Source organism: Balaenoptera borealis, assembly GCF_965194805.1.
Source record: "Balaenoptera borealis genome assembly, chromosome: 14".
In the NCBI taxonomy this organism is placed as follows: Eukaryota; Metazoa; Chordata; class Mammalia; order Artiodactyla; family Balaenopteridae; genus Balaenoptera; species Balaenoptera borealis.
The window spans coordinates 45,505,586-45,528,646 of NC_138875.1; positions in this window are offsets into that span (position 1 = coordinate 45,505,586).

Sequence of the window (23,061 nt, forward strand, 5' to 3'; positions counted from 1 at the left end):
TCAAACCCTTTTCTAGTTTTATAAAAAAAATAATAATTATGAATCTTTCTAGAAGTGACACAGTGTAAGTTTCAGAGCAAAGATAAATTATTAAATGGTGCATGAGTAATGCAAGTAAATGAAAAGAAAGACATGATATGTAGGGCATTAGTAAAATAAAATTTATCTTGCAACTGGGCTTTGAAAATTGATAACATAAGAACTGTAGTTAAAACACTGTGCTTCTAAAAAAATATGATTCTGCAAAGTGTCATACTGTTCATCTTCATCATCTTCCAATGTAGTCAATTCTTTTAACTTGTAATGAAAATACCTCACCTCAACTGTGTCTCAGTTGGCTAAACTCATGCATTAAAAAGTTGATCAATCTGAATTTAAGGAGATAGCAGGAAGAATGTATGTGTTTTACTGTTGTTTACATATGTAGTCTCTTATCTTGTATTTTGGAATCAAGACTGTCATTGGTTTCTTAATGGTACTGTAATGTTACAAGTCAGGATGCGATAAAGATAAATTCAAGGAGTGTAAGATTTTATCTTTCCTTTGACATTTTTATTCCAAGTTCTTTTTTAATTTGATAAATATAACTTGCTTTGTATATACCAAGCAATGTGTAATCAAGGATTGGAGATAAGATAATGAAAATGTATTTTTTTCCCTTTCAAATAGCTTATTGTCCAGAAAAGGAGAGCAGTGCATTAACTATTACTGATTGTGATAAGGAACAGTAATAATTTCCATCTTTGGAGTGCCTACTATGCACCAGGAACTGTACTTCCCATTTTACATAAATGACCTCATTTAACTAGCACCATCATGCCATGAAGTAGATATTATAATGCCATTTGTCAGATTAGGAAACTGAGGCTTAAGAAGCTAATTTGCTCCAAGTCTCCTAGCAAGTCCATGGCAGAACAGATACTTAAACTTGGGCTCTCTGACTCCAAAGCCAAAGTTCATAACAATTATATTATTACAATGGGACAAGTATTGACATAGAAGTAAGTATAAAAATTTAAGGTAGTGTAGATATATGAAGTGATTGACTTTAAACCAAATTAGGAAAGGGAAAATATATGGAAAACCTTCATAGGGAGAATGATGTTGAAGGGTGAAGAGTTATTCACCAGGACCAGTGAAGGAAGATGATTACAGCAGAGGAAATAGGATTAGCAAGGGGACTGAGTAGTAAATGTTGGTGTCTGAGGATGGTGGGCTGTCTGAGGAGACGAGGCTTCCGACCCCAAGGTGTGGAGTGGAGGGAAAAGGGATGAGTCTGAACAAGTGTATAGGAGTGGGTCAAGAACAATCTAGTTAAACCACCTTAAAGACTTAGACTTTTCTTTATGCATATATAGAACCTCCAAATGATTTCTCAACAGGGAAGTGCCAAAATCAGCTCTGCTTTAATGAGAACTGGCAACTGTGAAGAGTAGAGTGGAGTAGAAAAAACTGGATAGGGAGAGGAGCTACAGTTATTAGAAGTGTGGCAGGAAGTAAACAGACCTTAATTAAAACAGTAGTAATGTGGAAGGAGAGGAGAGAAGAAATCCAAGAGAGAATTCAGGGATGGAATCAATTCAGTTGGATAATATACTGTGGCGGATGGGGAACAGTTTGGAATAATTCCATGATTAACTATATTTGGTAATAGGGTGAGTAGGAAAAACAGAACAATGAGCAAGTTTATGAAAACAACAACAACAACAAGAGAGAACTGTTATGACAATGTTGAGTTTCAGGAATCTATGGTACAGCCATGTTGATGCCTAGTAGTTGTAGATAAGATGATGTAACTATTATTCTCATAAAAATAAAGTAAAAGTTAATTATGCTGACTCAAAAATTGCAGCAGGGAATTCCCACCAGAGAAAATACTGATGGCTGCTCTGAGCAACGGACACATTATTCATATGTGACTATTTTCTCTGCTCTTCAGTTGCCTCTGAGGAGGGCTTGGCACCAGTTTCTGTTTGAAGGTAGAGATTCCTTCTTTGGAACAGTATCTCTTGAATCTGTGCATAGAGTAGGTACCCCTTCTTTCTCCAAAGGTGAAGAATTAGATTCATCCTTAAAACACAGCTTAGTGAAAATAATCTATAGATACATTTATTTTAAATAGTTTCCTTTGACTGAATATTTTTACTTTTATTTTGGGTTATTACATTTCTATACATGAATCATGTATTTTTTATTTTTTTGAATGAAAGTTGGGTTTTGTCTTTTATTATGGGAATAATTCATTTTTAAGCATGGTAGTCTCTTTGTTTTCTAATTTTTATTTTATATTAGAGTATAGTTGATTAGCAATATTGTATTAGTTCCAGGTGTACAGCAAAGTGATTCAGTTATACATGTACATGTATCTATTCTTTTTCAAATTATTTAATAAATAAGCACAATTAGGCTTTCAAATATTGTTTCAAATTTTGTTTCTTCTGACATGTTGTGATGTTAACATACATATGTAGAAGTCTCCCAAGTCAGAATTTCTAAAAAAATCCTTGCATTAGGAAATGTAATTTTCAGGTATTCAAGTAAAATTCTGTTAGCCCTAGAGTTACTTAGGTATACATATAGTTAATTTGGTGTTTGGTCATTTTAAAAAACAAAAATGAAAGCAAATCTTATCATATAACGTTCTAGATAAATACGTATTTGGTGCAATTTCAATACATAGCCAATAGACTTATAGCAGTTTTCTATTTTAAGCTCAAATTTTTGCTTTTAAAGGATGGGTGCATCACTAAATATTCATTTAAGGCCTTTAAATTTGAAAATAATTTCTCATCTGCTATCTCATTTTATACTTGAAAATAACCTGAGGAGATATTAATAACTCATTTCACAGATGAAAAACAGATGCTAAAAGATTAAATGGAAAATATGTGGAAAAGTCCATGTTTTAGTTTTACAAAGTGTACAGTAAAATAATTGGCCCTTAATCTATAGTAATATTACCTTATGAACAAAGTTAAATGTCTTGCAAATAGCTCTAAGAATTCACAACATATAGAATCTTGTTGTAACCTTAGAAGTGACATGAAAAGTCAATTGAATGGTGTTGGTTATAAGATGATCTATACAGCTAAAACCCAGAAATTTCTTCTTTGATTTTTTCCCCAGTTTCATTTAGGTGTATAATTGACAAAAAATTGTAAAATTGTTAAAGTGTACAATGGAATGATTTGATATGCATATATATTGTGAAAGGATTCACCCCCTTGAGGTAAATAACACATCCATCACTTCACATATTTACCTTTTTGTGTCTGTGTGAGAACATTTTTCTATTCTCTTAGCAAATTTCTACTATATAATACAATGTTATCAACTATAGTCAACATGTTACACTTTATATCCTCAAAACTGTACATCTTTTTTTTTTTTAATTTTTATTTATTTATTTATTTATTTATTTATTTTTGGCTGTGTTGGGTCTTCGTTTCTGTGCGAGGGCTTTCTCTAGTTGTGACAAGCGGGGGCCACTCTTCATCGCAGTGCGCGGGCCTCTCACTATCGTGGCCTTTCTTGTTGTGGAGCACAGGCTCCAGACACGCAGGCTCAGCAGTTGTGGCTCACGGGCTTAGTTGCTCCACGGCATGTGGGATCTTCCCAGACCAGGGCTCGAACCCGTGTCCCCTGCATTAGCAGGCAGATTCTCAACCACTGCGCCACCAGGGAAGCCCAAAACTGTACATCTTGTAACTGAAAGTTTGTACCCTTTCATTAACCTCTACCTATTTCTCTCACCCCTAGTCTCTGCAACTACTTTTTTACTCTGTTTCTGAGTTTGACATTTTTTTTAAGATTCCACATATAAGTGATATCATGCACCATGCAGTATTTGTCTTTCTCTGTCTGGTTTATTTTACTTGGCAGAATGCTCTACAGTTTCATCCATGTTGTGCAAATGACAAGTTTTCTTCTTTTTTAAGGCTGGATAATAATGTTCCATTGTATATATATATAGATATATATACCACAACTTCTTTATCCATTTATCCATAGATGGACACTTAGGTTTTTCCGTATTTTGTCTTGTAAATGATGCTGCTATTATGAACATGGGAGTAAAGATATCTCTTCAAAATAATGATTTTGTTTCCTTTGGATATATACTCAGAAGTGGGATTGCCAGATCATGTGGTAATTCTATTTTTAATTTCTTGAGGAACTTCCATACTGTTTGTCATAGTGGCTGTTCCAGTTTGCATACCCACCACAAGGGTTCCCTTTTCTCCACATCTTTGCCAACACTTGTTATTTGTTGCCATTTTGATAATAGTCATCCTAACAAGTGTGAGCTGATATATCACTGTGGTTTTGATTTGTCTTTCCCTGATGTTTAGTGTTGTTGGGCACCTTTTCATGTACTTTTTGGCCAGCTGTGTGTCTTCTTTGGAAAGGTCTATTTTGATCCTTTGCCTTTTTAAAATTGAGGTTTGTTTGTTTGCTTTTTTTCTATTGAGTTGTATGAGTTCATTGTATATTTTGGATATTTATCCCTTAGTGGATATGTTGTTTGCAAGTATTTTCTTTCATTCCATAGGTTGTCTTTTCATTTTGTTATGGTTTCTTTTGTCATGCAGAAGCTGTTTAGCTTGATGTAGTCCTACTTGTTTTTGCTTTTATTTGCCTTTGCTTTTGCTGTCCAAAATATCATTGCCAAGACCAATGTCAAGGAGCTTTTTTCCTATGTTTTCTTTCAGAAGTTTTACAGTTTCAGGTCTTATGTTCAAGTCTAATCCATTTTGAGTTGATTTTTTGTGTATGGTATACAATTGGAGTCCAATTTCATTTTTTTTGCTTGTGGCTACCTAGTTTTCCCAACACTATTTATTGAAGAGACTACCTTTTCCCCATTATATTTTTGGCACCTTTGTCAAAAATTAATTGACCACTTCACTCTGTATGACAGTCAGAAAGAGAAAAACAAATACCGTATGCTAACACATATATAGGGAATCTAAAAAAAAAAACGGTACTGATGAACCTAGTGGCAGGGCAGGAATAACGATGCAGACATGGAGAATGGACTTGAGGACACGAGTGGGGGGGAAGGGGAAGCTGGGACGAAGTGAGAGAGTGGCATGGACATATATACACTACCAAATGTAAAATAGATAGCTAGTGGGAAGCAACAGCATAGCACAGGGAGATCAGCTTGGTGCTTTGCGATGACCTAGAGGGGTGGGATAGGGAGGGTGGGAGGGAGATTGAAGAGGGAGGGATATGGGGATATATGTATGCCTACGGCTGATTCACTTTGTTGTACAACAGAAACTAACACAGCATTGTGAAGCAATTATACTCCAATAAAGATGCATATATGTAAAAAAGGAAAAAAAAATTAATTGACCATATATGCATAGGTTTATTTCTAAGCTTTCTATTCTATTTCATCAATCTATGTGTCTATATGATCTATATGACATTTATGCCACTATCATACTGTTTTGATTACTGTAGCTTTGTAATACAATTTGAAATCAGGAGGCATAATACCTCTAGCTTTGCTCTTTTTTCTCATGGTTGCTTTGGCTATTCAGGGTCTTTTGTGGTTCCATGCAAATTTTAGGATTGTTCTATTTCTATGAAAAATGCCATTGAAATTTTGAGAGGGATTAAATTGAATCTGTAGATTAATTTGTGTAGTATGAACATTTCAACAATATTAATTATTCCAATCCATAAACACAGGATATCTATACATTTATTTGTATCATCTTCAATCTATTTAATCAAAGTCTTATAGTTTTCTGTGTACAGGTCTTTTACCTCCTTGGCTAAATTTATTCCTAAGTATTTTAATGTTTTCAGTGCTGCAGTATATGCATTTTTTTCCTTAATTTCTCTCTCTGATAGTTTGTTGCTCGTATGTAGAAGTACAACACATTTTTGTATATTGATTTTTGTATCCTATAACTTTACCAAAATTGCTTATTAGTTCTAACAGTATTTTGGTGGAGTCTTTAGGGTTTTCTCTATACAAAATCATATTATCTGCAAATACAGACAATTTTACTTCTTCCTTCCAGATTTGGATGCCTTTTATTTCTTTTTCTTGCCTAACTGCTCTGGCTAGGACTTGCAGTACTAGGCTGAATAAAAGTGGTAAGAGTAGGCATTCCTGTCTTGTTCCTGATCTCCTTCTTTGACTTTTGACTAACTAATTTTCCCTTTCTTGGTCTCTCTGTCTTTGTCTCTCTGTCTCTTTCTCTGTCTCTCTCTTATTCTCCTCTTCTCTCTCTCTCTCTCTCATGTTACTGATAAAACCCCACAACTTTTGAGTCTGGTTTTTCTACTAAAGAATTAGCATTCAACTGCAAATGTGGTATCTGGGAGAAGAAAGAGAAAGTGAGAGAAAAGAAAAGAAGGCAATATTTTGATATTATGTTCTTTCTTCATGTCTCTTGATCTTCTTTCCCCTTTATATTTTCCTCCCTCTCTTGGCTTTCTCACTCCTTAGGCATAAAGTGATGAAATAATGGGAAGTTTCACCTATGGCACTAAAAAGATGTTATTCAAAGGGAAGAGGAATAAAATATTTAGGGCTTTGACTCAGTCCGTGACCTGCTTCTTTTTATGGCTATAGTTCACAGGATGTTAAAAAGATTTTATTAATGTGGTAGGGGCTAAACACAGACTTATAGTGTTTGTAATTTGTACCATCTTATTTTATAAAGTTCATCTATTATCCTAATTCTAATTATTTTTTCAGCTAATTTTTTCTTATTCATTTTGTATCACATACTGCTGATCGTTATTTGGTAGTAATCAAATCAATATCTAAACCTTACAGATAAGTTCAAGGGTAGTCCATACCAATGTCCTTGTTTTCTATAATCCAGTTCCAGATCAGTTTTCTAAAGAGAGGCTTGTCAAATTTCCAGGGAGTTTAAGTGATTAGGCAGCCATCTCTTTTAAATTATGGGTTATTTTATAAATTTCTCTTCATTGTTCAATTGTAGATATATATATATATATATATATATATATATATATATGTATATATATATATGGCAACTTAATGGTAATTTAATAAATATCCTCGGTTTTTAACCAGGAAAAATTACATCACTGAACTGAATTGCTTGGTGAATATCATATTCCATACAAGTTATGGCAGTAAAATATTTCATGAGTAAAATTATAATTTTATTTCCAGGTTGAAAAATTGCACTACTGTGATCAAGGGAAACAATGAACTATTTTTTAAATTATTGCAAATAGTTTTTCAAATATAAGATGTATTTATTATATACATTATTGTGAATATTATAACTGATTTAAATTAGTAATTATTAAAACAGTAATTATATTTATGTTATGGATTCACAATCTCACTGTAGATAATATTTCATTCCTTGATATAAAACTTGGTATGAAATTCCTGGACAAGAATTACCTTTAGTTCAATGTGATTCAATCTACAGTAATCCAAACGTTATGGTAAATCAATATTGGGGGGAGGGAGCAAAAACATTCCCATAATGGTGGGAAGTGCCAATTGTACATTTTTTCTGAGAGCAGAATGAATCATCTGTGTGTGTCAGAATTGCAATATATCTGTATTTCCGTGTTTCTGGCATTTTACAGTAGTAGGCTCAGAAATCTACTACTAAGCAGCTACTACTACTAACGAGATATCAACTACTAAGAAGCTCTTGAGCCTTGAAATAATAATGTGAATTCCAATCTTAATATTTTGATTTATTATTATTACTTGAAAATATTTATAGAAAAATAGATCTAAAACTCAGATGTTTAAACTATATTGTTAAAGGAAGTGACAAGGACATGGTTAAAGAGGATAGATTAATACAGCACAGAACTGAGATGAGGTATGTGGGGTAATTATAGAACTAATGAGCTAGTTAATCATTCTGAGAACAAACCAGTGCTTCCATTTGATTCATCTGGTGGGAGGTTTGAATAAATGACTTACATAGTTCTCATGGGACCTAGGATTCTATGACTCTGCAATTTAATATAATTTATGATTTGGGTACCGGATTAATTAGAACGTTTGAGAAGCATATTATGCCTTTTAGGCCATTACAATAATGGTCTCAGTCAGCTAAGTAAGAGGAAAGAGTTAATATCCAAAGTTCCCAACACATTATTGTGAAGTTCTGAATCAATTAACGTATGAGGATGGTAAAACGTCAAAAACCAAGCAATATACACGAAGTGTTCTCTAATGAATTATTTTTCTGTCCCATGTCTAAAATAGTATCCTAAAATTACTGATGTATTCATTGCATCAGTCTATTCACTGTATCATTCAATTCATTGTATGATGTGAAATTTTGGATAAAAATAAACAACATCAAAAATTAATTCACTGATTAATAGATTAGGCTAAATTATCTTGTTTTTTCTTTTTATGATGTCGTGAAGACCTAGCCTATCGAAGTGCCAATTCAATTCAAGAGAGACAATTTATTAACGTCAGTCAGCTAGGGTATAATTAACTTCTAACTCCCTGGAATCATATGTTCTAAGTGGCAGCCCAATGATCTAAAACAGTTGTAGATCTTGACCTCCCTAGCTACCACTCCCAGCATTAGAGAGTAACTTTACTCTGAGGGGTTCTAATCCATTAGGGTATATGTTATAACACTATATATCTGAAATAGTGGAATATAATTTAGGTAATGGAAAAAAGAAGTACAAAAATTTTTTTGCTATATACATTTTAAGTCCCTTCCTTACATTTGCCTTTTTATAAAACATGTGCTATATATAAGATATATATATATTACATACCTAAAACATTTATTTATGTGTGTATATACACAGTTTATGTGTATACTTTTAATATCAAAGATTAAATTAATTTGCTTTTTGTTCTAGAGTGACCATTCTTCAGTAGCTGAGACAAACTTTGTTTATGTTGGGAGTCTTTGTATGCCCTAGTTTGGACAATGAATTCTCCCTCTACTATAACAAATACACAATGTCAGTTATCTCTTTGAATCATAAATTGAGTGTGTTATATCCTTACCAAGGCCCTTATTCATAAAAAGTTATAAGCCTGGTGTACATCTAAAAGTTTCATATGAAAGTGAAAAGATGTGCAATTTTTTAATGAATTCAAAGTGCATTTCATCATTGTATCATATAATAATTTTTCCAGAGGTTTTCAATCAAGGTATAAATTTTCTAATTTTCTCTTTTCAAAGGTAACAAGTAATCGACTTGATTGATCCAACCACAGTATGGTCAAAATGGATGTATAATGCTGAAAACAGCATAAATAACATACTTTACATTCTTTGGCAACAAAAATTTCAGAACATATTTTTAGATTTTTATAAACTTTTGTATTAACTTTATTCTCTTTAACTTACCTTTTAAATTGCATTAAGTCAGATTAGAGATGATTGATATAAAAAACTAGTTTATATGTCAAAGGAAATTTTAACTTTTTATACAACTTTAGAGTTCACTTTTAGGAAGAAGATAAGCAATGATAAAAATGATAGGCTGAAAATAGCCAATACTGATCATCACTTAAGGGAAGTTCCTCTTTGCAGAAACTTCAGGTTAACATTATAATATTGTGTTCACTGCTTAGATCTGACAGTTCATTTTTTCTACTTCAAATGATCTCTGAAACAATGACCTCTTGGGGAATAACTGTTATTTTCCAGATTTTCTGTACGTGAGTTTACCTTGATGTTTGTCACCCCGTAATATGATCCCATCTGATAGATACTCAGGAAGTGTTGTTAAGTGACTGTCTGGCTTACTGCTAGAGGCTTTATGTACAAAATCTCATTGATATGAGACCTTGATGGAATTTGAATTTGCTCAGAGACAAAGGATTTGTACTCGAGCTTTCACCACTATATTCATGCTCACCTAAAAAACAAAATGAAGCAAAACAAGACCCATACAGTTAGATCTCCACATCAGAGACATTGGTGTGGGGATTTTGTTGGTTTTCTGTGGCTGTGTGTGTATGTACAGGTTGTAATTCATTCTATATTAGTCTTATGTACTAATGTTGAGTTAGTTCACTATGATATTAACTAAAATCAGAAAGACCAAGTTTCAATTGAATCTACCAAAGACAACTTGGCAAGTTTTTGGATAGGGCAGGATCCTTAATGTTTTGGTGAGTGGGATGGGTTTCTAAAATCTTGAGTCATTTTTGGATAAATTATGTTAATGTCAGTTGGCAAGATTAGAAGACTTTTAAAAAAGTGATTCAATATATTTATAGATTATAAAAATAATTATTTTTATAATAGATTTGTTATTCCATTTTAAAGTTATTATAAAGTATTGGCTATATTCCCTGTGCTGTACAATATATCCTTGAAGCTTATTACTTTTATGCTTAGTAGTTTGTACCTCTTAATCCCTTACCCCTATCTTGCCCTTGCTCCCTTCCGTCTTCCCATTGGTAACCACTAGTTTGTTCTCTATATCAGTGAGTCTGTTTCGTTTTATTCATTGTTTTGTTTTGTTTTTAAGAGTCCACATGTAAGGGACAGCATACAGTATTTATCTTTCTCTTTCTGACATATTTCACTAAGCATAATACACTCCAGGTCCATCCATGTTGTTGCAAATGGCAAAATTTCATTTTTTTTCTATGGCTAAGTAGTATTCCATTCTAAATATATATAGTTGATCTTTGTTTTGCTGTTGTCACTCTACTACATTTAAGGACAGGGAATTTAATTTTCAAGAAATGTGATAGTTAAGACCCTCAGGGTGAGAGAAGATATACTTATTTATCTTTTCAGTTTTAGAGTCATTCGTTTCCACTATAATTGCATCATTAATACCACCCAAATCTCTGGGCTATCTATGATGAAATACATCATTGCACAACATTTTTGTAATCGAGGATTTAAAAGATTTCTAGCTTATTCTATTAGGGAAGAAGACTAAAAATGGTCAAAGACACAAATTGATTATGATTTATGGTTTATAAGAGGGATAGTAAATGAAGGTCAACCAACAAAACAATATTTTCTGGAAAAAAGTCTTGGGGCAAATTATATGGTCTTGTAAGCAAAGGTGTAGTTAGGACCCATGCCACAGATGGATCTGTATTCCTACTCTGATGTATGCTTAAAAGTTAATCGGATGAAGGGGCGGATTGATTTGTACTTTTAGTGCAATGAGTAATAGTGAAGATTTATATATTTTACTAGTATTACTGATATTTAAATTAAAAATCTACCTTGCCATAAAAAGAACAAAAATGGGTTTTGGAGTAAACAATAACAAATATACACATACAACTTTTTATCCCAGATATATTGCTTAGCTGTCGACCTTGGGTAAATGTTTAACTTTTCTGCCAATAATTATGAATAATAATTATATATAATAAATATAAAATTGAAATTATAATAAAGCTCTTAATGAGATGTTTTCTTACTTGTGAAGGGATCCAAATGAACATTGATACATGTCTCACTTTTTCTTTCTTGTCCATCTTCCCAGACCACTTTGCATTTGCTTTGTATTGACATGACTCCACTCATTTGCCTTTTATCTACTGTACCTTTCCCTCCCCTCCTCTGCCTAACTCCTCCCATCCTTTAAGATTCAGCTCAGAAATCACTTCTCTTGAGAAAATTTCCTGATCTCCTTCTTCTCTCTTAGCACCCTATGCTTTGTCCTGGTAGAATACTGTTTACTGTTGTTTGCTTACTCACCTCATATCCCTTCCGCTAGACTAGGGGCTCATTGAAGACAGGCACACTTTCATATTCATGTATATCTCAGTGCCTAGCACAGTGCTTGACACTTAGGAAGTGCCTAACCAATATTCATTCATTTCTTGAATAAATATTTATCACACATCATTTAGTTGTGCCAGGCACTGTGTAAGGTGTTGAGGGCAGGAGAGTGGACAATATAGAAGCAACACTCCACTCCTAGAAATATTAGATTAGTGGGAGAGACAGACACATATTAAACAAATAGTCAGAAAGACATAGCTTTGCAAATCGTTCTGAACACTCTGAGTTGGATCAGTTCAAGGAACTGGGAGAAGGTCAGTATAGGACATGAAGGAACATGGCAAGGCATGAAGCTGGAAGGCCTTCAGAATCTGACAGTCTAACTGAGGTCTTTGGATTTTGTTGTGAGTATAATCGTCAGGCACTGAAGGCCTTACACAAGTGAGTGGCACACATTTTTGTGTTTTGAAAGCATTTCTCTGACTTTTGTGTGGACAATGAATTGGAGGGACCCAACTTTCATTAGATTCTAGTGACTCTAGAAAGGTGAGTTAGGAAACCATTGCAACCATGCAGGTGGGAGATAACGGTGGGTTAGATAAGAGACACATCGTAGAAGTTGAAATGAGATGGACAAATTTAACATGCACTGTAAATAAATGTAAAAAACCTATTTTCAAAATTCATGCTGTTACTGTGCTATTGGGCTAGGGCACAATGTATTATAGGGCCTGGTTAAATTTCAACTTTCTTCATGTTTTCTATTTGATTGTATGCTTCACTTCACTTAATAAAATTCATTATCAACATCAAATATTTCAATACTGTAGGCAGAAAATAGCAGAAACCTTTTCATTTCCATAAGTAGCATGTGCAATTACTACATATTTTTATTGGCTAAAGAATCCAAATGAGGCAAAATGTAAAAATACAAGACAAATAGAATTACAAAAAAGAGACCATTCAATTCTTTGAGATAATAATACTCATCAATATTTAGCAAGTGTTTACTATATTTGTGTTGGCTATTGTGTTGGCCCGATGAGGTAGGGCCCCCTCTTGTCTTCATTTTTCAAATGTGAAGTGAGGTTTGGGGTTACTGTTTCTCAGTAAAGACAGAAACAGTATTCATAGTTGAAACCCCACAAATTTTCATAATTTGGATAACTAGAAAATGTTATTTTTTTCTCCTACATTGTGATAAGATTTGCAGGAAGACCCAGTGCACTTACATTGAGAAATACCACATTTATGATTTGATTAAAAATGCATTATGGGTTAATTTTGGAGTAACTAAGGCCCATATGAATTTTAAAAATGATGATGAATGAATTTTGCTTGGAAATATCATTTCAGGAAAACAGCATCACTAAATAAAAGCAATTTTCTGCTCTAATATGCACACAGAGTCCATAAACCTTTTATGTAAATCTGAGGACAAAATTTTATCCATAAATCTCTTAGAACAAAACGTGCAATAAAACTCCATAACCATCTCATCTTTTCTTCTCTTGTAAATCACAAATGGAGTAAGATTTCTTTAATCCATTTGGACAAAAGCTACTCTACCTATTTGGTCTGAACTCTTGGCAAATAACATTAAGCATTCATCACTGAATAAGAGCTAATTTTTCACTGTTTACCATCCCATGTGCTATTGGACAACTACAGTATGAACACTGCACTCTAATATTGAGCCATGTCACACTGACCTTGGGAAGCAATTTTGCAAATGAGTGACAGAAGACCAACGAACTGTGGAAAACCTTTCTTTATAAAGTCCTAAAATGAGTTTTACAAGAAGTCAGTTCCTCATGCCCCTTTTTAAACAAACATCAAAGGCTACAACACCCTTATCCCACGCACATAGATCCAGGACAACAGGATTCTAAATAGTCCCTGACTGGGCTGTGAACCTGCAGTCGCTCAAAATGATGCCAGCTGCCAGCTTGAGTGTTTCATACTGTCAAGACCAAATGCACTGAATAAATTGGACAAGAAGGTGACCATTCTAGTCCGTGCTGATATCCTCATTTTGTGGATCTCCCTCAGAATCATTTACTTCACATTATAATGACAGGTAGCTGTAGATTCACAACAATCCTGCAGCTTTATCACGTGTCAGTTTTATAAAAAATAATCTTTTCAGTATTATAAGATTCAAACCTCTAGCTCTGCATAAGGAAGTACATGTTTCACACCACTCTTCAAGTATCGTAAAAAATATTGTTCAACTGAATATTTACTGAACACTGTCATGTCCATATTCTTACAGAGTAATCATCACACTATCACATGAACAAGGATTAGTACTTGATATTTTAGGAAACTTACTGAACTATTCCACTATTAAATTTAGAGTTTTCATAGGAACTAGAATTTAACTTGTAAATATATAGTACTCTTTTGTGATTTTCAAATAGCCAAGAAAGTACTGAATATTTAATTTTAATAATTTAGAACTTATTATTATGTGCATTGCAAAGTTAAAAATATTTAAAGTGAGAGAATGATCATTTGGCCTGATCCAGCATTTTGAGCATTTAAGAAATGCTAAAGTTTGAAATTTGATATTCAAAGGAAAGGTAATTATATATGTTAGTATTAGGGAATTGCTTCTGCCTCTCTACAAAAATATTTCTATTAATACTTTGTTATGGGGCTTCCCTGGTGGTGCAGTGGTTGAGAATCTGCCTGCCAATGCAGGGGACACGGGTTCGAGCCCTGGTCTGGGAAGATCCCACATGCCGCGGAGCAGCTGGGCCCGTGAGCCACAACTACTGAGCCTGCGTGTCTGGAGCCTGTGCTCCGCAGCAGGAGAGGCCGCAATAGTGAGAGGCCCATGCACCGCGATGAGGAGTGGCCCCAGCTCGCCACAACTAGAGAAAGCCCTCGCACAGAAACGAAGACCCAACACAGCCAAAAATAAATAAATAAATTTAAAAAAAATAAAAAAAAATAAAAAGACAAAACTACCCTCGGATAGCCTTCTAGTTGCCTTTACAGGGCCCACACTTGGGCTGTTGGAGCTCAACACCGAGAATGAATCTCTCTTAACTTTGTTATAAGGTCATTTTCAAGACCAATATAAATCTTCCAGGCCAAATATGTAATAATAGCAACTGAGAGTCACAAAGAACTAATAGAGTCATATAATTTTTCTCACTTAATCCTTTTTTTGGAGGTAGATATTTTTTATTGTCCCCATTTTTCAAAGGAGAGAGGAAGCAGATATTCAAATAGCTCTAAGCTCTTCAGAAGTCCTCGAATGCTTAATAAATAATGTCCAAAATCATTATTAAGGACATAAGCTGTACACAGTCAAGGTTCCGCAGACGTATCTGGCTTCATTTCTGCAGCCTTCCTCCCTGCATCACCACTTTCTCTAACAAAATAAATGAATACCTGAATTAAAATGAAATAATAACTCCTCATGCTAGAGCCTCAGTGTCAAGCCTACATGATGATCTCCATGCCTTCATTCGTAGTGCTTCCATAGCCTGAAATATATTGGACCCAATGTGTGTTGAAAACGGACATTCCAATATTTCAAGATGCAGTTCAAAGGTCACTTCCTCTCAAGTGTACCGGCCTCCTCCGTGAGTTGTCTCCTTTTCTTCCTTCATTTCCTTCTTTTCCTGTGTACTGTATAACATTTTAGTGGACTTATTTGTTTAAATGTTGTTTCTCTTTTCCTAGAATGTACCTCTCTTGAGGGCAGGGGCAAGGACTTTATTGCTTTTGTATCCTCAGCACCAGGCAAAGTGTTAGCCCACAGTTTATAATGCACTAAATGCAGTTACAATAAGATATCAAGTGCTAGGTACAAAGTACAAGGCGCAATATTGGCTCAAAAGAGTGTTTGACAAGGAAAGAGGAGTCCCCAGCTTAAATTTAAGAAGGTCCTAGGTAACCTATTAAATTTTTGTGACAATATTTATTAGAATGTGTAGAACAAAATAAATTAGCTTTCAAGTCAAAGCAAAAATTAAAAATGTAAACAAAAGAAAAACATAAAGCTTCTTTCAACAAAGTTTGCTTTAATATGTGACCTAGATGAGGTATTGGAGTTTATTTTAAAGCTCAGTTTTGTATTTTTTCTAGATGTTTTTAAAGGTCTTTGCTTGGAAACACATTCTTTTATTGAATCCAAGATGCAGTCCATCCAATGCTAGGAATATTTTTACCCAAATGGTTCTGAACCCAAGACCCCAAGCTCATATTTTTACTTAGTCCCACTTCACCCTCTGACCCCTTCATTGATGGAAATTGTCTAATTCTGTGGGGTTTTCATAAATTTAAATGGGTACACTCTGTGAGTTATTGCTTTTTTATTGCCAAAATATCCTTTTGCAATTGCCTTTTCTTTTAGAAGGAAGGTTTTGTGTGTGTTTTCAAGATTAACTCCTGATACTGTTTGTATCTTTATTCTATGTAACACAAATATTCATTAATCAGGATGTCAAAGGACGCTATGTTCCTAGCACAGTGTTTTTCCACTGTCTGACTTCTGAAGTATGGTGTACATTGCTGACTGTCCTGAGCCTTATATCGTGTTATGATATTAATCACTATGAGAGGTGAAACCTGCAAAAGCATAAATTGAAGGTAAGCCTATTTGGGGGGCAATTTACTATCCAGAGTTTGTATGCACCTGAGAGTAATTTTTATTGCACACTGTGACAACAACACATTCATAATATGGGACAAAAAAGGAACTCGGGCTCAGTGTTTAGGACAGCAATTCACAACTAGCCATAGAATTAGCACCATTAGCACATGCCAGGAACAATTTTAATGCAAGGTACAAGTTGGAACTGGGACCTTCTAATTCTATCAGGTTCCTTCTGTCCGCTATTAAAAGCAATCTTGTTTTTGTTTTGCTTTTTTGTTTGTTTGTTTTGCTTAAAATTTCTGGAGCTGTTGTAAGTATGTGAACAACAGAAAATGAATCCTGAATAAGCAAAAGTTTCAATGAAGGAACAGATGTAGGATTTAGGTGTTTTAAGGAAAACAGAAGTTCCTCACCTAACAAACCTTGAGTGATATCTTTTAAAAATAGTAATTCAAACTCATTTCTATTTAAACATAGTAAACAAAACCTCCAGTGTATCAGCCAGGGTCCTAGAAGGCAACTGTATCCACTCAGATGGTTCAAGAGACTTTAATTGAAGGCGCTACTTGTAGAAGTGTGGATGGTGTAAGGAACAGAGAAAGAACATTAAGCACCAGAGACCAGAGACTACCAGTAGCAGTGGGAATCTACTAACAACTTTAGGTCTGAAGGGACAAGTGTGGGGATAGTGTTCCTTGGGCCCAGTGCAAGATGGAGCCAAGAGCCGAGGATGAAGGGGACCTGGCAGGAGCTGTCGTGATGGGTAGGAATAAGAGATGTGATACCACTGCCCAAGTGAAGCAGCAGGGAAGAACAAGCAGAGCATCTTTCCCCTTCTGCCTTCTAATCTCCCTGTGATTCTTCCCTGAGGAGAAAGCAAGAGAACAAAAAAATATCTATGGGGAACGGGCAAGACATGGTGGCGGTGCAGGGGAATATCAGCCCAGTTTGGTGTCATTTTAACATACCAAAATGCCAAGATCCTCTTTTTATTTTTATACCTAACCCTGGGGATGGTCTTTGAAATAATTTTTGAGTGAAAACAGTTTTGTGCTGTGTAATCTGGAGCAATATTCCTCAGGAAATTTTATCTGCACTCTCATAAAATGAGACAACATTCTTCTCATAGAATGCCAGTGACTCACTTTGCTGAAGGTTCTATACTTCTTCAACTTCCTGCACTGGCTACCTCTCTCCTCCAGCACCAAACCGCACTTTTCATAACTGAATTCCACATCTTTTCCCTTTACGTCGCTGTTTCTGTTAAGAATAGCATCTAGGCCTATATGTAAACTTCTGTGAAAGTATATTTCTTTTCTAATTTGTTCTCTGCTTAACTCAACAACTAGCCCAAATGTGGGAAGAGTATTATAAAGAACTATTCAATAAATAAATGAATTCATAATTTCATGAATTTCCATATTAATTTTGAATGCTTTTTCTTTCTTGTCCCTCAAATCTAGTTGTTTTAGATTTTGTGAATGATCTTTCAAATTTATCATTTGTATTCCCACTATTTCAATCATAATTTATACCTTTATTAAATTTCTTTTCTGATATTGCAAAATCTTCTATAACTGCTTATTTCCATTCTTTTCTATCTTGTAACTTCTACCCAAAGCATCAGGATTGATTTGCCAAAACTGTAGGTCAAAATTCCAATTCTGTAATTATCCAGAAGAAAAAAACAAAAAGCTGGGAAAATGTACATAAATTTTTCTAAAATTTTTATTTATTTATTTATTTTTGGCTGCATTGGGTCTTTGGCACTGCGCGTGGGCTTTCTCTAGTTGCAGCGAGTGAGGGCTACTCTTCATTGTGGTGCGTGGGCTCAGTAGTTGTGGCTCATGGGCTCTAGAGCGCAGGCTCAGTAGTTGTGGCACACGGGCTTAGTTGCTCCGCGGCATGTGGGATCTTCCCAGACCAGGGCTTGAACCCATGTCCCCTGCATTGTCAGGTGGATTCTTAACCACTGAGCCCCCAGGGAAGCCCCAGGGAAAATGTACATAAATTCTTAACTAAAGTTAATAGAATCACAGAGTTTTACCGTTTTTGTTTGTTTATCAGCATTTTCTATACCTTATACAATTATCTTGTATTGCTTGAATAACAAAATTAATAAAACAGCCTTGTGCTTTAACTGGTTTTTATATAGGACTACCTATATATTGGCCACTCAATGGAGTAAACAAATTCAATGGATTATGAGGGACTAGAAAAAACATGTCATAGGTGAGTGTTGGAAATAATACACTTTATTTGGGAATTGATTAAAAGCTAGTTTATAATGATTCAATTAAAACATTCCTATTATCTCCCTTGATCTGTTGATTACAGCTTTTGAGGCAAAGTCCTATTTTTTTCTTTTTGATTCGACATCTACTAGAACATAGATCATAGTGTCTGTTATGTTCTAGAAATTGTTTTACATATTAAGAATACAACCAAGTTCCCTGACTTCATGGACATTTACTGAGTTAGGAAAAACAAACATTAAACAAGTTATTAAATAGGACAATTTCAGAGAGTAATAAAGAAGAAAGCAAACAGACTAAAGTGATAATGTATGTGGGGGAGGAAGGAGGCTGCTTAAGAGTCAGTGGTCAGGGAAAGCTTTTCTAAGATGTGAAATTGAATTGAAGCTGAGGCAGAATTACCAAAGGAAGCCAGTCATGTAAAATTTGGGACATGTAAATCTAAAGAAAATGTTAAGATGATTGGTTTATAATTCATCTCCTTAGTATAGTAAAAATGAAAGTGATGTTTATGCTGATGAAATAACTAGGGCAAAGGCCCTGGGGTGGCAAAAAGCTTGGTGTGTTAAAGAAATAGAGAATTCATGGTACAGTACATACAAAGAGGGGAATGAGAGAGGTGGGGGAGAGAGAGAGAGATTGAAATGTAAGAAGATGAGGCTTGAGAGAAAGACAGGAGACTGGAGATGTGAGGACTTCTAAGCCATGGGGGGAAAAAATGTATATATATATATATGTGTGTGTGTGTGTGTGTATGTGTGTGTGTGTGTGTGTGTGTGTGTGTGTGTGTGTGTATTTTGTAAGTGATGAGGCTCCTTTAGAGGACCTTAAGCACAGGACTGGTGAAATCATATTCAAGTTGTAAGACATCACTGGCTACTGTTTGAATAACAGAAAGACAAGAGAAGAAGCCGAGGAATCAGTGTGGAGACTATGACAGTCATCTAGGAAAAATGACAGCGGCCTGTTCATACAGCTCAGGACAAAGCTCAGGATCACTGATTGGTTTCAACACTGGGTAAGTGTATTAAAGTTTACCAGAAATGTCATTTTCTAAAGAACTGTTATTGGTATGGGGCCAATAAGTGTAATTTTTTTGCTTTATTTATTGAGATGCCTGTCGACCTGAAAAAAGAAGGAAGAAAGATTAAAAGGTCCAGTGAAAATGCCTTACAAAATTTATCTGGGGCAATTTTATGCTTTCATTATCTCTGGCCTTGTTCCCAGCACTTATTTATTTATGTGATGTTAAAATAAGTGGATTAAAAAATTATATTATCAACTCAATGTTTTCTTAAATGATGTCAAACACCTACCACTAAATATTAAATATACAAATAGAAATACAAGAATTTTCTATTAAATATATATTGATGTCCATTTAATGAAATTTGAAAGTTAAGTATGCTCATTCAATGCCTTTTTAATTTTTTTTTTTCAGGAAGCTTTGGTACCATGGAGAGAGATTTTATTTTAAATTATATTAAATATAGTCAAAATATATCAAATTGTCAAGTTTTTACTTCTCTAAAGTATTGCATTTGTGGGCTTTGTTTTATAAACTCCTACATCTTATTTATAAGCTATAAAATATTTCTAAAGAACTAAGGTGAACACCCTCCTAGGGCTTATTTTTCCCCCATTTAAAAGAAAATCACTTTATGATATTTCTCATTCTTCTTCTTTTGACTGACCTTGACTCGTCATTTCTGAGAATTAATGGAACTCAGTCACCTGAACTTTTCTCAATTCGCATTTCACATTTCTCTACTTTGGGTTTCTTGACATACACAGAAGTTACATGATTTATTTGAAAGGGAAAAAATGACCTCACACACGGCATACATAACTACATGTTGAAAAACAAGAAAAGCCTAGAAAAGAATAAAATATATAATAGGTCACATTGATCAGTGACAGTGAAGAATTTCTGTAGGGATTTCTGACCCATGCAGGTCCTCACACAGCTTCAGAACCAAGGCTTTGATTCAGGAAGAGGAGGCTACTTTGGTGTGATTTAAGGCCGCCAAAATCTCTTCCCACCCCGAGTCCCCCTTTCAAGTTAGAATTATGGAGCTGGAGGTAGGCTTTAGAGAACAAAACCAGCTTCCTTAATTTTCCAATTAGAAACACGAGACCCAATGTGGTGAGCAGAGGGGTTGCAGGTGAGTTACTCTCGGAAGCAGACACTGAGAAGGAAATTAGCAATTAGCCTGTAGGACATTTATTGGGGGAGTGCTCTTCAAATCAACATCCTGGAAGGGTGAATGAAACAGAATAGGCAGAGAGGGAAGCTGAGCCGGAACAAAGTCACAATGAAGGTCACAGCTCCAGAGCTCTGGGTCTGGGATGGCCTTGCAGAGTCGGGCAAAGGGACCTAGGTACACCTGTATTCACCAGTCGCTGGATACAGGCCATCTTTGAGAATGGGGCATGAAGGACATAATCTTAGATGAGGCAGCCCTCTTCAGCCAAAAACAATCTGTGGAGGGGAGTGAGTGTTTCCATGTTAATCTGGCTGGAGTGGCATCTGAGTGTTGCAACATCTGTCCATTAGACCGTATCACCTGACTCCTGGTTCTGTGCTCTCAGTCTGCTGGAACGGCCTAGGTGCAGAACTTAGCCGAGATCCTGACACGTAATAAGCACTCAATAAATGGAAGGGTCCTCTTGTCCCCGTCTCCGCTCCCACCTACTACTTTGGGTTAAGGCACATCTTGGAACTACCTTTTGCTTAAACCTTGATCATCAAAGTGGGTCTTTTGCTTAAACCTTGACCATCAAAGCCCTAACTGACTCAGACAAGATAGAAATAAGTAGAATAGTGAGGCCTGGGCAAGGCCAAGTATATGGGAGCTGTTCGGGGCCTGGAAAAGACCATGGACACCTCAAAAATGAGGTACAGCTGTAAGGAAATAAACAAGTAATTCTTCCCTGGAATTCTGAAAAGAACAGTTCTGGCACATACCAGAGATGTTTCAGCACAATAAGATCTGGAAGCAGTTAGATCAGACCGTGCATATTTAAGTGCAAACAGGGCCTGGTGCCAGGTGTGAGAATATGGACAAGTAAAGAAGACTGCTCGAGTGGGCTTTCCAGCCAGAGGGGCCAGAGAGTAAAGACCCTAGACTCAAACTAGGAGTTTACCTAGTCCATCCTCCAAAGAAAATTCATGGGGAAAAATATAATCAAAACTTCATAGTAATCAGTTAACAATCAAGTAATCAGTTTAAAAAATAAGTTAAATTAAATTTAGCCTTTCAAAATGCCTTAACTGCTGTGTTAGGTCAAAATATCCCCTGTATATGTATAGAGAGCAGCTGGCAGGAATATGCTGACACAGAGAATATTCCACATTAGCTGCGTCAATATTACTTCCAAGATGGGTAGCAGCAAACATCATTATACCACCAGGACTGAACAGAAAAGGTAAATCTCTCACATTGGGTGAGCTGCTGGCACAGGTTTATAGCCAGGCATAAGTCCTCAGATGCCTTCTTCTGACCATTCTTTTTGGAGCTCACTATAGTATCTCTTCCTTCCAGCTCCCACTGGGGAATTTTGATTAAGTACTTTCACTGATTTACCAGTCACATTGTGAGGTGTATCTCAACTCAAAATTTAGGACATGACAAATTTGAAGATTCTATATTCTTATGATATGATTCTAATTTATGATTTTGATTCTAATCTTATGATTCTAATTTCTTATGATATTAAACCAAATATATTAATCCATTGTAAAAGCAGACCAAAATATTTTGGCTACCTGCAACAGTGATGCAGCAATTTATCCTTTTAATCATCTCACACAATAAATAATCTGGAAGTAGGCAGTTCCAGGATTGGTAAAGTGATCGAATAGTATTAGTGCCCTAGACTGGCATCTCAGCCATTCCCTTGACCTTCTTTACCTCCTGATCACAAAATAGCTGCTAGAGTTTCAGGTATTGCATCCACACATATAAAATATATGTGATATAAAATAAAGAGGACAAGTATGGGCAAAATGAGGCTTTCTTTTGTCAAAGAGAATGAAGACTCTTCTTACATGTCATTGGCCAGAACTGGATCATACGTAGGGCTGGCTGGAAACTGTCTTTCAAAAGGGAAGGCTGCTTTAAGCTTACCACAGTGAGCGTGTTGCCATCTCAACACAAATCAGGATTCTTTTAACAAGGAAGTGGGTGGGGTGGGAAGGAATGATTCTAGGTTAGGCAATTAACCATATTTGGCACATACCATAAGGGAACCTTAAAATGTAATAGGAGAGGATAATGGGATCAGGGGAATTCAATTTTCCCCACTTTTGTGTATGTTTAGAAATTTCCACATATAAAGCCTAAATAGTTTATCATTCAGTAGCAGTAAACCTTAGAAAGTTTGATTTAACATATACTCAAAAATCAAAATAAAGTTTTACTTTTCTCTTAAAAAAATAAAATAGGAGAGCAAAGGAAGAAGAAAATAAATT